Genomic DNA, 13,946 nt, shown 5'->3' with positions numbered 1-13,946 from the left:
AATAACCGTAATTGTTAGTCACGATGCTAGATCACATGTGATCAGAGTCCTGATGTGTACAAACTACAATTTTAACTTTAGTTTAAAGACTTGCCGATGTTGAGTGTCACAAAGCTATTTGCCGCTACATTCTGAGATGGGCTCAGTGGAACAAAAAGGTTAATATGATAAGGAGCACTATTTCTTAAACTGTGGGTCTCAACAACCCCAAATGACTCAATGCTGGGTTGTGAAAAGTTTGGCAACAGTAAACGGTTTCTGAATGACACCTGGCATTTACACAAATTTGTTAGTAACAGCATGCAGTGTTTAAATTTATTGGGTGAAAAGGAGTTGCAACTGGAAAAGCATGAGAAATCTTGATATAGAGTGAGGTAGCCACCTCAAGTGTTTGGGGGTGAAACCCGGTGTATCAAGCAGCCTGCCCTTCATGCAGTAAAGATAGTAACATTTCACTTCAACAGCACCAAATTCTGAGGTGCTTAAATTAGACCAGGCACTAAGTTTTGCACCTAGGGACAGCAAACTATAGACATGGTAAGAACCTTCATGGTATAGACAGCAATTTGCAATATGATAGTACTGGAGCATTAACATGAAATAGTAGTAGTAGTAGTAGTAATAATAATAATAATGTATGTTTATTTCTTACCTACTTCTCCTTATGGCTCGAGGCGGGACACACCATTGTTTAAATACTGAAGAGATTGCCAAGAACCAAGATTTAATATTTTTCTGGGGTTGTGTTTATTTGTTGCATCAAGAACAAGTCATGTGTTATCTTTAAGATGATGATGATGATTATTATTATTATTAACCATATTTATATCCCACCCTTCTCACTCCAAAGGGGATTCCGAGCAGCGCACATCAAGGCACACTGTCATGCTACAAGAATAGTAATGACAACAAAGCTGCATCTGATGGGAGTGGACTGTGCCCACAAAGTTTGTCATTAAAAAAACTGGTTGAATCTCGAGGTGCCACAAGGCTTTACTAATTTTAATATTTGCTTTCCTCTGCATCAGATACAGGCAGTATCTGGAGGTGTTTCTTTCAATCCTATTATGTAGCCAAAAAGAGGTTATTTGAAATTGCTGAGTTTTTGAATTAATCCAGACAGCACTTTAGTTGTTATGTCAAGGCCTTTCAATGTAGTAAAGGGTCAACATCTTCCCATGTGAAAACACTGCTGATTTTTACTCACAATTGTGTATGAGTATGTGCCTGTTAAACAGCTATTGCTACTAAAAAAGTTTTCACCACATTATTCGGCAAGAGACTTCTGTTTCTTGGCAACAAGTAACCCTCAATGATGTATAATAATTGTAAATAAATACAGATAAATCATTTACTGAAGCAACTACTGCATCATGCTTTACTGGGTAGCATCTGTCAAGGTTGTATTTAGATAGAAAGTGAAGGAGGGGCTGTTCAAACTAACAGAAGGCCCAAAGGCTTCTTACCTACAGGCAATAAAATACTGTGCAATGGAGTCAAAGCAGGTCTGGGTTGAAATACCTGCAAGGAGTGATCTCAAATGTCAATTGTTTAGCAACCAGCTGCATAAATCTAAGGAACAGCTTAAAGGCGCATTCAACCAGGGCTGACTTCAAAGGCGAGGGTGGGACCCAACCTTTTTTATCCTAAGTCGTAAGGCTTTTATATAATTGTCTCAGACCTACAGGACTGCCTTTCCTGTGCTTTCCCTCTTTCATTCCTCAGCTCAAGATCTTTGAGGCTCTCAACTGCATTCTCTGTAACTTATCCCTCACTTTCATATGCCTTCTTTGTCTGCAACAATTCTTCAGCAAAATGTAATCAGAACTGGACCATAGAACACTTTATACATCTCCGTACACAAAATTATTAAAGGGGCTACAAGAGAAATAAATCATACAAAAATGAAGTGCAAGTCCCTACCAGAATGCACCTTTCTGTAATATAGCTTCAAATCAGTTTCATTAGACATGAAGCTCTAGCCAAACATGTGTGCGCCAAGATGTTGGTTTTTTTCCCTCCTAGTCATTTGGGATCAATAAGGGGCAGAAGCCACAAAAGGGAAGGAAGAGAAGAGCAGCAGGAGCCCAAGTTCAAAAGGTGAAAGCCCATCTTTAACAAGACCTCTCGTCTGCATTTGAATAGGGCACTCAGCAATTTTATGCTGGGTTCTCCACCCCTCACCTGCTTAAAAAGATCACATTATGCAGATTTTATAAAAGAAAATCCCTGCAGAGACATTGTTTTGTGTGAAATGTAATTGCCTTGCTAGTGGGTGGAAGATTTCTGAATGAACACTGGGATACTTATTCAAACACAACTCCAAAACAAAACCCAATTTAGCTGTGAAGGAGAAAAGGGGAGGTATAGATCCATACAGAGGAATACCAAATTCTGAGACTGGGAAAGACTTTAGATATCGGCAGTTCTGCATGAAAAAAATCAGCCACACCCCCACAACCTCAAAATTGTATTTCAGTCTAAATTGTCTGTAAAAGGCAGTGCAGTTATTTCCAAATGAAGGCCTAGTTTGGAGTTAATGCTCTTAGGTTAAACTGCCACACACATATAGAGGAAATAGATTATTCAATCCTACGTGCATACAAAATACAAAAAAATTACGAAGTAAAATATGGCCACCCATTCAGTAGATTCTTATTCTGGAGAAAGAGATATAACCCTGAATTATATGTCCTTTATACAATTATCCAGCCCTGTTTTAATTTAAGAATTTCCCAAACTGTACCATTGCCAACCTAACATCTCTATATATAAAAGAGTGATGGCATCACGGCAACCCACAAAACAACAAAACTACAGGCCCCCCAACCTCAAAATTTGACAACACAACCCATCATCCATGCCTCTAGGTTGATACAACAAAAAGAAAAGAAAAATAAAGTCCTAATTAGAGAGATAGGAATAATTGTTTTTATCCAATTGCTGCCAGTTCGAAGGCTAAGCTCCTCCAACTTGGTCTCCTAGCAACCCAATAAAAAATAATAAAAACACTAAAAATTAATGCAATAAAATACTATAATAACAGAAAATAACTAAAAATAATACAAGAAAATAATAAAATATAATAAATAAAAATATAACTTACAATAAAATTAATTTTAAAAATGCAAATAACGTCAAATAAAAATTACACAACAATTTTTAACCAATACCACCACCACTTTGCCACAGCAACGCGTGGCCGGGCACAGCTAGTTTATACTAAAAAGTGTATGCTTAAGTATCTTATTAATATCAGTTGGAAAATTAAGCAAATACTCTCCTAAACTTGAACTTCCTAGAGGTATTGGACAACTCCCTGATTGGAAAAACAACCAGGAAACCAGGACATCAGCCTGGAGAAGGATAATGTATGCTATTTTCCATAGAAGCCAATGAATCCTTACTGTACCTTTGACTTAGGTATGTTTCTTGTAAAAGTAGTAATAGTTCCTGTTTTGTTTAAAATCATTTCCTTCAAAGATTAACTTTTACTTCAGATAAGCAATATACACATTTGCTCTTTAGCATGTTATATTTAATTAAAGTTACTTTGGCAAGGCTCACAATTACATCAGGCAGCACTATGGTTAGATGGAAAAAATAGTTCATAGCATTAAAAATTAATTGGTGGGTATCTCTTGGCTCATACAGACACTAAAATGTTCCCCTGAAATATATTCTTCTTGTATTGAGCATCAACAACAGTACACACTTATTTTCACATTCTAATGTACAAGAGACAGAGTTTCAGAGGTATCCATGAAAAACATGTAAAATTTATTTCCTTGGCAGACACCAATACTTCCTGCATTCTAGCACAGCAAGAGACTAATCTCCCACATTTCACCACTTATTTTCTGAAACATATGAGAAAGGTTTATATGAATTAGTTTTTAAAATGTGGACAGCATACATGCATTTTAACAATAACTTTCAACCTGTTTTTACACAAGTTTTTGCAAATGCTGGTAATTGTTTCTTTTTTAATTTTGACAATCTGCCTTGATTCCCATTTTCAGGAAAAGGCAAGATATACACAAACAACAACAGTAATAGCAGCAGCAGTAATATGGATATACACAAATGGTAACAGGCTGTACAGATACTGCTGTCCAAACAGAAAGACACAATAAACCCATTACTTCCCATCTTCATGAATACATGTACAAATACTTGCCACCTTTAAAACTTGTGGGTGCATGTATTAGGAACTTTTGTGGCTAAGTAGTGGGAACATTGTGGGAAATGGGAAGTTGGACCAGATGGCCCTTTGATCTAGACCCTCAGAAGTCTTTTAAAAAACCCTACAACATGGCCATTCTGGCTGGAGGGCTCTAGGAGTCTGCAATGCAAAAAGATACCTTCTCAAAACTGGTCTGGTTTGATCAAGCCAGCCTTTTATGCTTTCATACACAGGCTACAACTTCATTTATATTTTCCTGTTTATAAAGAAGCTGCTCCCTACAAAAATTGCTGAACATGACAAACATTAAATGACGCAATGGTCAGCACCACATAGTAGCATGAATGGGTCATTTGAACCACCTAAACAGGTTTTTCTAGTCTACCTTGTAAAGAGAAGGAATAAGACAGTTGAATAAATGGTTTTGAAGGCTCATTCTAAGTGGTTAATTGAGAGTTTGGAAAGCTTTATTTTAAAAAGTACATTAATGCATACTCATTAGTTTTTATAGCATTTATATCATAATTTGTTGCAGTTACGCTTTACAGTGCTGTGGGAGGTCACTATTTATTGCTCTTTACTTGTCTATTGCATTTTAGTGGTGCTTTTCAAAAAGGATCTTAGGTTTGCTATGAAAATATGTTCAAACTAGTTCTATAAGTGAAATAAAAACAACTATGTAAACCCCTCTTATTAAAAAAAACCTACCTACTTGTTTTGAAATAAGAAAAAGCACAGCTACAGATCCCCCAGACCATGACTACAATAGCAATCTGGATTAGAGAGCCTGCCAATTTCTTGCTAAAAATCAGCATTCTCTAGGTGTTGCTTGCAGTTAACCAATCATCTGGGTGGTGGGGGTGGCATTTGTATATTTTTTCCACAGAAAGCTGGGATAAGGTTCCAGTCCTGAACACAAGTACATTCTGGATTAGAGCTCTGGGTTTTCTCACCCCATTTTCAACATGAAAGCAATCTTTTTTCCCTAACACAAAATGCATGGCTATCTTAATATGTAATTTAGCCCTACAAAACCAGGGTGGCAGTATGATTCAAGTGTTGGATTAAGACTCTTGACACCAGGGTTTAAATCTTTGCTCACCCATGGAAACCCATTGAGTCTTTTGAGCAAGTCACACTCTCTTGGCGTCAAAGAAAGACAATGGTAAATTACCTCTGAACAAAAAGTTTACTAAAAAAAACAAACCTTGATTGATTCACCTTAGGGTATCCATACATTGATAACGAAGTCCTACAACAGTTTATCGTTGTAAACACTTATAACCATTAAGTTAAATTTTATGTCATCAGTACCATGTTTGTATGTCACTTTTCCGTGGTTAGGCAAGCCCAAAATATCCAAGTTTACATAACAAAATATAAAATTTTAAAATGCGCTTTCGCAGTTTACAAGCCAAGAAACATAAATAATCATAAGTATCAATGTTCGCCAAGACTAAATAATCCATGAATAATGTATACTAGGGTTTAGAAGCAATCCAATACCAATCTGAACAGGAAAAACACATCCTATTCAAGTCTAAAACCCTAAAACACTGCTGACTGCCTAGTCACCTTGGAGTATTTTCAATCATTCTGACAAGGAAGCATCCATAATTGGGAGGAGAACTGGAAAATTTCCCTTTTCAAGATGCAATGTCAGATGGTGCCAAAGATGGGCCAAAGGGTATTGCTTCTATAATTATTGCAAGACTTGGTACGAATGACATGACAATCATATACACACTCTTGCCACAAAAATCTGGCTTCCTCAGGCAGATATCCTCCGGCAAACTGATGAAAGGCTGAGGAAGATGTGAGTTGCAGTCCAAAACAAGGGGAAAATGTCAGATTAGGAATGCCTCAGCCTGGAAGTAATTCAATACCACTGATGCTGCTAAATAATCTGCTCTTAATAAAACTTAAGGATAACACTAATGAGAAAATATGATACACTGAAAAGTGGACAATGGTTTCCTTTGAAAGTTTGATGAATCATTGCATTTAAAATATATTCTATTGGGTCAGTGGCTGGTTTAAGAGAAACTGACATTGTAAAGATAAGTTTATAGTCTCAGAAAATTAGGAGACAATTAATTAAGGACAAGAAGCGATTTACTTGTGCTGTGCTGTGGAAACATCTCAACAGAGACATATCTGAAAGTCATTTAAAGCTTCTGAATATTGGCAGCATTCCATAAGTCTCCATTCAGAGTTATGTGCGCAGCTACAGAAGCAGGTAATATCTCTTCTTCAAAAATCTGGAACATAAATCCAGTGAAATGTAAATGCAGCATCAGTACAAGAATACTCCGACATAAACCCATTAAACAAAACAGTCAGCAAAGAATACTGAAGAATGCTTAGAAAACTTGATTAAGAATATGACTAGGGAGTGGGTCCAGCGTAGAAAACTCTCCATCTTGAAATAACAGACACGGTATGGTAACATTCTGCCAAGCTAGGATCCAGACTGCTACCTTCTCACAAAAAAGCATGTTCCTTATACGATGGACAATAAAATAAACAGAATTTATGTTCCTTTATCTGCAACCAAGAATCCAATTATAGGTGTCAAGGCTGCAATGGAATCTCCTTTTCTGAGCAACTCAAATAAAGGCTTACCCTACTGGACTGACAGACTGAGAGGTTAGAGTACTGCTGCATTCATACAGGGGTGAGAGGAGAACAGAACAAGGCTATGATTGAGATACTGCACAGGGAGAAACGAAGTTCCCATCCTCCTATTCCTCCCCCACATCCCAAACAGCCTGCAGGGATAAAGCAAGGAAATTCAAGGCAAGAACAAAGTAATTACTGTTTTAAATATTGGTTCTTCAACATTATATTTTACTTTCAACTTACATGGGAATACGCTTTGGCACTGAAGGTATGGTTTATTTGAGGACATACTGGCTTCCCCTCTTCTCCCTAGCAACAAGTGGTTTTGCCACATCTGCAATTTCATGCATGATTTTTTTTTATTAGTCACAACCTATACCTCTTAAAACTTAGAGCCATTGCTTTCTTGACATTATCTATCTATAATATTATCTAACTTTTTCTTTTTTTCTTTTTTACTATCCTTTTAAAAAAAAATTATGGCTTCTCATATGTCCTAAGTATGATAGTCTGAGTTTAGTCATTTTGGCTGCTAGAGAGTCTTCAGGCCTGAATTGCTGTATGACCCATTTATTTGTCTTTTTAGCAATCTATGACATCTATAGAAGTCTTCCCCAGCATTTCAAAGGAATTGATTTTCTTCCTATAAGCTTTATTCACTGTCCAGATTGCACAACTATACAAGTAAATACAGTGGCATGGACAACTAACTTTTCAATGATATATCCTAATATCCCATTTTTTAATCCACAAGGATATCCCAGTTTTCTTAATATTTGAAGAGGTTGTCTTGTTTAGGTTAGTCATGCTTTACCTATCCTCATCAACATTAATGGGACTGGTCTAATCTGTATCTGGACTCTCATGAAGAGAATCTAGTGGAATAGTATAAGAGATGGCACAGAGAGTACGTTGAATGCTCAAACGACAGTTCCGCTTGAAGCACAGGTTTAGAATGAAACTAGTACAGCTTCTCCAGGCAAGGAAGTTTTCCTATTCTGGGCAGGAGCAACACTGAAAGCTGAGGCGCTTGAAAATACAGAGCTATTCAATTCATTACAAGTATGGATCAACTGTAATATTGTGCAGAAATCTGTAGCAGGAAACCAGATGTCCCCAAACAACATACCACAAGTGTCATTTGTTTATATTCTGCCTTTTTCCTGGTTTGGGACTCAGAGGGGCGCACAACATATTAAAAAAACACATGACTAAAAAAAAGTTCACAAAATACATAAGTTTATGTAAGAGTTCTCCATTTGTTTTTTGCCTCCTTCTTCCATCACTAATCTTTTCAAAATGTAGTCAGCAAAAAGTATTCAAAGCTGCTGTATTCCCAAACAGTTGTCCTATTGATCAAATGAGCTTTTGTTTAAGAGCTGTGATGGAGAACTGTAAAGTTTTAATTGAAATGCAGCATATTTTGCAGCAGTAATTATGTGAAAGTAATGTTTTCCAAAAGTTGTTTTTTAAACTACTTGCATTTTTAAAAAGCACCCTCTTAAACAAGAGTTGTTTAAATGAAGGGTGGAACCAAATAATGGTTAAAATATCTGTAATTACTGAAAATCTAGCCATGGGACTGAATTCTGTATGGTATATGCATTTTTCAGAGTTTTTTAATTGTACATGCATTTTTCAGAGTTTTTTTAAGAAACATAATCTGAACACCATAAGAGGTTCATAAACCTTTAGAAGGTAAAAGCTACAACTACCTATTAGAATCCTGCAGAGCTGTGAGGAAAACCTCTTTCAGTGTCCTAAAGCAATTCTTTTGGAAACAAAAGCTTTTTTGTAAGTACCCTGTTTCCCCGAAAATAAGACATCCCCAGAAAATAAGACCTAGTAGAGGTTTTGCTGAATTGCTAAATATAAGGCCTCCCCCGAAAGTAAGACCTGGCAAAGTTTTTGTTTGGAAGCATGCAGGATCGGTAAATGTACATGCCATGGATTGTTGTACATGGAAATAAAGGTAGTAACAAGAAATAATAATAATAATATTATAATAACTTTATTCTTGTATCCCACCTCCATCTCCCAGAAGGGACTCAGGGCAGCTTACACAGGGATAAGCAAAACAACAACATAAATTTACATACGAACAAATTTAAAACAGTAATTTAAAAACAGTATAGCAATAAAATATAATATAGAAATTCTCGAAAGGATTCACAGTTTGGCTATGCTGGTTTGTGATGACAACTACTGTACAGTAGATAATACAATTTCATTTTTAATAATTCAACCATAAATGTGAATTCTTCTTTGTGGAAAAATAAGACATCCCCTGAAAATAAGACCTAGCGCCTCTTTGGGAGCAAAAATTTGTATAAGACACTGTCTTATTTTCGGGGAAACAGGGTACTCACTAGCAAGTCTTTCTGTGGAGAGCCTACACTGAACAGCATGTCACAGAACAAGAACATTTCTATAAATCCAAAAAGTCTGAACTCAGCAAGACAAACTCATAGGTTTAAGGAATAATCCAATATGTCATTCTTCTGTGCACAATTGTCATAGAAACACAATTGGAAATACAGCCAGGTGGTATTTTGCATTGTATACTGTCTATTATTTAGTATTCTCTAAATGCAGAATCCAATAAAATTTGGTTCCAGGACCCCTGTCGATACCAAAATCCATAGGTATTTAAGCCTCATATGGTGGCATAATAAAATGGCATTCCTTATATAAAATGGCAAAATCACGGTTCGCTTTTGGAATTAACAAAATATGTGGATAGTTGAATCCGTGGATGCAAAATCCATGGATATAGAGGGCTGACTGTACTGGTAACCAGCGCTTGGTTTGTTCTAGGTGAAAAAACAATGGTATTCCCAAGCATCTGGTTAAGTTTCTTTTCTTTTTCTTTTCTTTCTTTTTTTTTTTTTAAAAAAAGCACATTTGGTTCTTTTGGATCAAACAGCTATATTATATATCTCTTCTAAACTAAACACGACTCAAAATAGTGGGGCAAATTTGAGGCCTCCAAAATTCTTCATCCAAAGAAACCTAAACCCTGCACACTATTCTGTAACTTTTGCATTTTTGTTTTATGCACCAATATGGCTACCTTTGCTTTCTGCTTTTAAAATGTTTATTGGTCAGGACAAATGATAAACTGTGTTTATCACAGAACACACCTCATTGACACGTTAAATTTGGGGAGGAAGCAAAATAATCTTCACTGTGTCTGAAATCTCCAAATCTCTTCAGTCATTCTGACCCAGGGGTACATCCCTATTTTACCCTTGGCTGACACATGCCTCCCAAATACTGTGAGTTCACTTCCACAATAAAATATATGAAGTTAATTTACTGCATTGCTTTAATACCGTGTGTGTAAACACCAGTAACAATGGGGAAGGAGTACTTCTTTGTCCTTGGAAATTGCCATAACATTATATAGGCTCATGAACTAAAACAAAGTAAAATTTCCAGTACCACATGGAACAATGTTTCAATTCAAGTAAAGCAAGTATTTCAGGCAACAATTTTTCTCTTTCCTCTCTTTTATTTAGTTCCTTTATATCAGAAGAAGTATGAGAGACATCACATTACTTACTTGGATATTTGTAAGTGCCTGTCCATTGTTCACTTAAACTTTTTGCAATCAACAAATATCAACACACCAATGAATACAACAGATATTGACACCAGTAGAGTTTTAAAAACTTGTACAATTCCGATACATTCAATGTTCTCCATCATAAAATAAAACTAACAGAGATCTATACAAAAGCTTGGCTCACTCACCACAAACGAAAACAGCAATTGGGGAAATCGTGCTTTCTGTTAAATTCTGTTGACTTTGACACAGTAGTAGACTGCACACAAAAGGAAAATATTCAGTTAAGAGTGATGCCTGAGAAGGCAGGATCCAGTTATTGAACTCTTTGAAAAGGCAGGCTTCATGGCTACATTGTTAACAGCTCCTTTGTCCATGAATTTTTGTATTATGAAATCCATGCCAATAATTTGATGCACAGCAACAATTGCTGCCTTCGTTACTGCTCCCAGCCCTCTGCAGACAGGACATGTGGGAACAAAAGAAGATCAGGCAACAACAGAGAAAAGGACACAGAGCAGGAGAAACATCTGCCGCTTTCGCTAGAAATACCATATGGCCAGTATCAAATACATGGGGAGATTGACTCATGTTTAAAGAAAACATAACCCTTACCATTTCTTCAGGAAGTAAAAAAAAACTTTCAGTTTTTTCCTCTACCCATTATAGCTATGATGTAATGATGCCTGAAAATAGACCTGAAAATAAGAGAGCAACTAAAAGATTAACAATTCTGCCCAGATTCTAAATTATAATATCTTTACCATTCATCTCTCAATAAATGGACTTGTTCTGTTGGCTCTGTGTTTCACAGACAAACATGGTACTGACTGAATAAACCAACGAAGAAGCAATTAATTTCACATTTATAAATTATTTCAGATATCAAAAAAATGCTTCAGAACCAACAATACTGTCTAAATTTGGATACTTTTGGAGCATTCAAGAGCCCTACCACTACCACACCAGTATTTTTAGGAAATAGAACATCAAATAGCAAACCTTGGGAAGGTAGTATTTTTAAACTACAGCTCCTATAATCTCCCAGTCTACATAGCCATTTGTTTCTCAAAGTGATATAGAGACCTTCTTCAAACACAAACCTGGCCACCCCACCTCCTGAGAGCTTTTGGCAGGCAACCTTTGACCAGAGATAAAACAACAAACTTCCCTTCCCCTTCTCCTCCCACCTTTTGTCTGTCAACCAATTTGGTAGGAACCTTGAGCTTTACTGCAGTTGTACAAAATGAGTTTATCCACTTCAAATTCTCCTAATCTCTTCAGTTGTCTGATTGCACTGGAACTAGTTAGTCCCTTTGGGACCCTTAAAATATGCTAGGGGCCCATAAATTTGCACGTTCAGCTTCAGAGCTGCTGTTTTTAAAAACCAACACAGCCTTTTCCAGCACACGTGTTCTTCCACTGTTCCTGTGCCAAGAGTCAATCAGCTGCTTCAGCAGCACAACAGATGTCATGTAACTATTCAGAACAAGCAGGAGAGATGATTCAAGACATATAAAAGCTCTTTCTCCTTTCAGACAAGACTAGCTCCTTCAGAAATTCAGGAACCTGGGAGGTGTGCAATCAAGTCTAATGATCTGAGATCAGGAAAAAAAGGATTTAAAATGTTTTGCATCCAGGTTCAGGCTATCCCCGAAGATTCGATTTTAAATACAGTGGGCTGACATATAATGAGAGAGACCTGTTCCAGGACTTGTCATCTAGTAGGATTTTTGTGCAATCTGTAACCTTATTTTTCTTACCTGAAATGAATGTTTTGAGGTTCTAGCCAAACAATACCACAGAATTACCTTGGATGACCTAGTGATGCATAGAAGTGTTCTCTTTAGACTTGCAATGTGAACCTATAGTCACCTTCCACTAAAACCTCCAGTGGATTATCTGACAGACTATGGATTCTGGAATCATGATGAAGGCCTAAAGAGAACATGTATCTAGTTCATTTTAGGTCCTCCAGAACTATTATTTCCCAAAAGCAGCTCTTTCCTATAAATGAATTTGTGTTCAAGGACCTTACACAGTAAGTGGACTCACTCTAGCTGGGTGTGATCCAACATTCAGTTGAATAATGCATACCATAGACAATTTATCAAACAAGCTGCAATAACCTTGTTTCAATAAAAATGACATTGTGAAGTATTTTCCTTTTTTAAAGACTCAATCTAAAAACAGAATAATACATTCGCTTCTTTTTCTTACACTTGTTCAGTTTTCTAATCTGGTTACTTCCATGGGAGATAAAATAGCTCTTTGGAGAAGGGTTTGGATTTCTAAAACATCTTAGTGGCAGAGGGGAGCAAGCAAGAGAAGGTTAACAGTTCAGCAACTTCCATTTTAATAAACACTTCATGGCACATAGGTGTTTTCTTGTTTTCCTTCACAGTCTTCCTCCTGTTTTGTTTTACTCTCTACTAGCAATTTCAAATGATACTTGTCAGATAACCAATGTGTTTCGTTGTGACCCAAGCGAACTAGTTCAGTAAGTCTAAAGAGAGAACTGTGCAAAAGCTGCCACCTTTCGCATGCTGCAAGTCTGCTTTCTACAATTCTCCCTTAGGCATTTCCATGATGTAATATGGTCTTGTGGTCTACTGCCACTTCCGTCTTTACAAAAGACATCTTGTTATCTTTCCCACAACTTGAGTATTATTGACAATAGCAGACAAAGTGAGAAGTATACAGTAGAGCAGGGGTCCCCAAACTTTTTAAACAGGGGGCCAGTTCACGATCCTTCGGACCGTTGGAGGGCTGGACTATAGTTGGCCACCGAGCAATAATAATAACAACAACAACAACAATAAAAAAGAGAGTTGAAAGAGACCCTTTGGGCCATTGAGTCCATCCCCCTTCTGTCTTTGTGCACCGAAAGCACAAGCAAAGCACCCCTGACAGATGGCCACCCAGCCTCAATGTTATTAATAATAATAATAATAATAATAATAATAATAATAATAATAATAAGGGTTGGAAGAGACCTCTTGGGCCATTTAGTCTAACCCCCTTCTGCCTTTGTGCAGCAAAAGCACAAGCAAAGCACCCCTGACAGATGGCCACCCAGCCTCAATGTTAATAATAATAATACTAATAATAATAATAAAGAGGGTTGGAAGAGATCCCTTGGGCCATTGAGTCCAACCCCCTTCTGCCTTTGTGCACCAAAAGCACAAGCAAAGCACCCCTGACAGATGGCCACCCAGCCTCAATGTTAATAATAATAATAATAAGGGTTGTAAGAGAAGAAGAGACCCCTTGGGCCATTTAGCCCAACCCCCTTCTGCCCTTGTGCCATGGGGGCCGGATAGATGGCTTCGATGGGCCGCATCCGGCCCCCGGGCCTTAGTTTGGGGGGCCCTGCAGTAGAGTCTCACTTATCCAAGCTAAACGGGCCAGCAGAAGCTTGGATAAGCGAATATCTTGGACAATAAGGAGGGATTAAGGAAAAGCCTATTAAACATCAAATTAGGTTATGATGTTACAAATTAAGCACCAAAACATCATGTTATACAACAAATTTGACAGAAAAAGTAGTTCAATATGCAGTAATGCTAT

General features: G+C 37.1%; 1 protein-coding gene across 4 annotated transcripts in view; it reads right to left on the bottom strand.

Annotated features, from left to right (window-relative positions):
* susd6 (sushi domain containing 6) overlaps positions 1–13,946 on the bottom strand; it is an 85,159-nt gene that overhangs the window by 49,112 nt on the left and 22,101 nt on the right. Inside the window, exon 2 of one of the 4 annotated variants that reach the window (XM_062968064.1) lies at positions 10,565–10,635. The exons of the other annotated variants lie outside the window; for them this stretch is intronic. The gene's annotated coding sequence lies outside the window, so the exon portion shown is untranslated. The remainder of the gene's footprint in view (positions 1–10,564; positions 10,636–13,946) is intronic. 4 annotated transcript variants of the gene reach the window in all.

Source organism: Anolis carolinensis, chromosome 1, assembly GCF_035594765.1.
Source record: "Anolis carolinensis isolate JA03-04 chromosome 1, rAnoCar3.1.pri, whole genome shotgun sequence".
Lineage (NCBI taxonomy): Eukaryota > Metazoa > Chordata > Lepidosauria > Squamata > Dactyloidae > Anolis > Anolis carolinensis.
The sequence above is the reverse complement of the archived record's forward strand: the minus strand, read 5'-3'. Positions and strand labels throughout refer to the sequence as shown.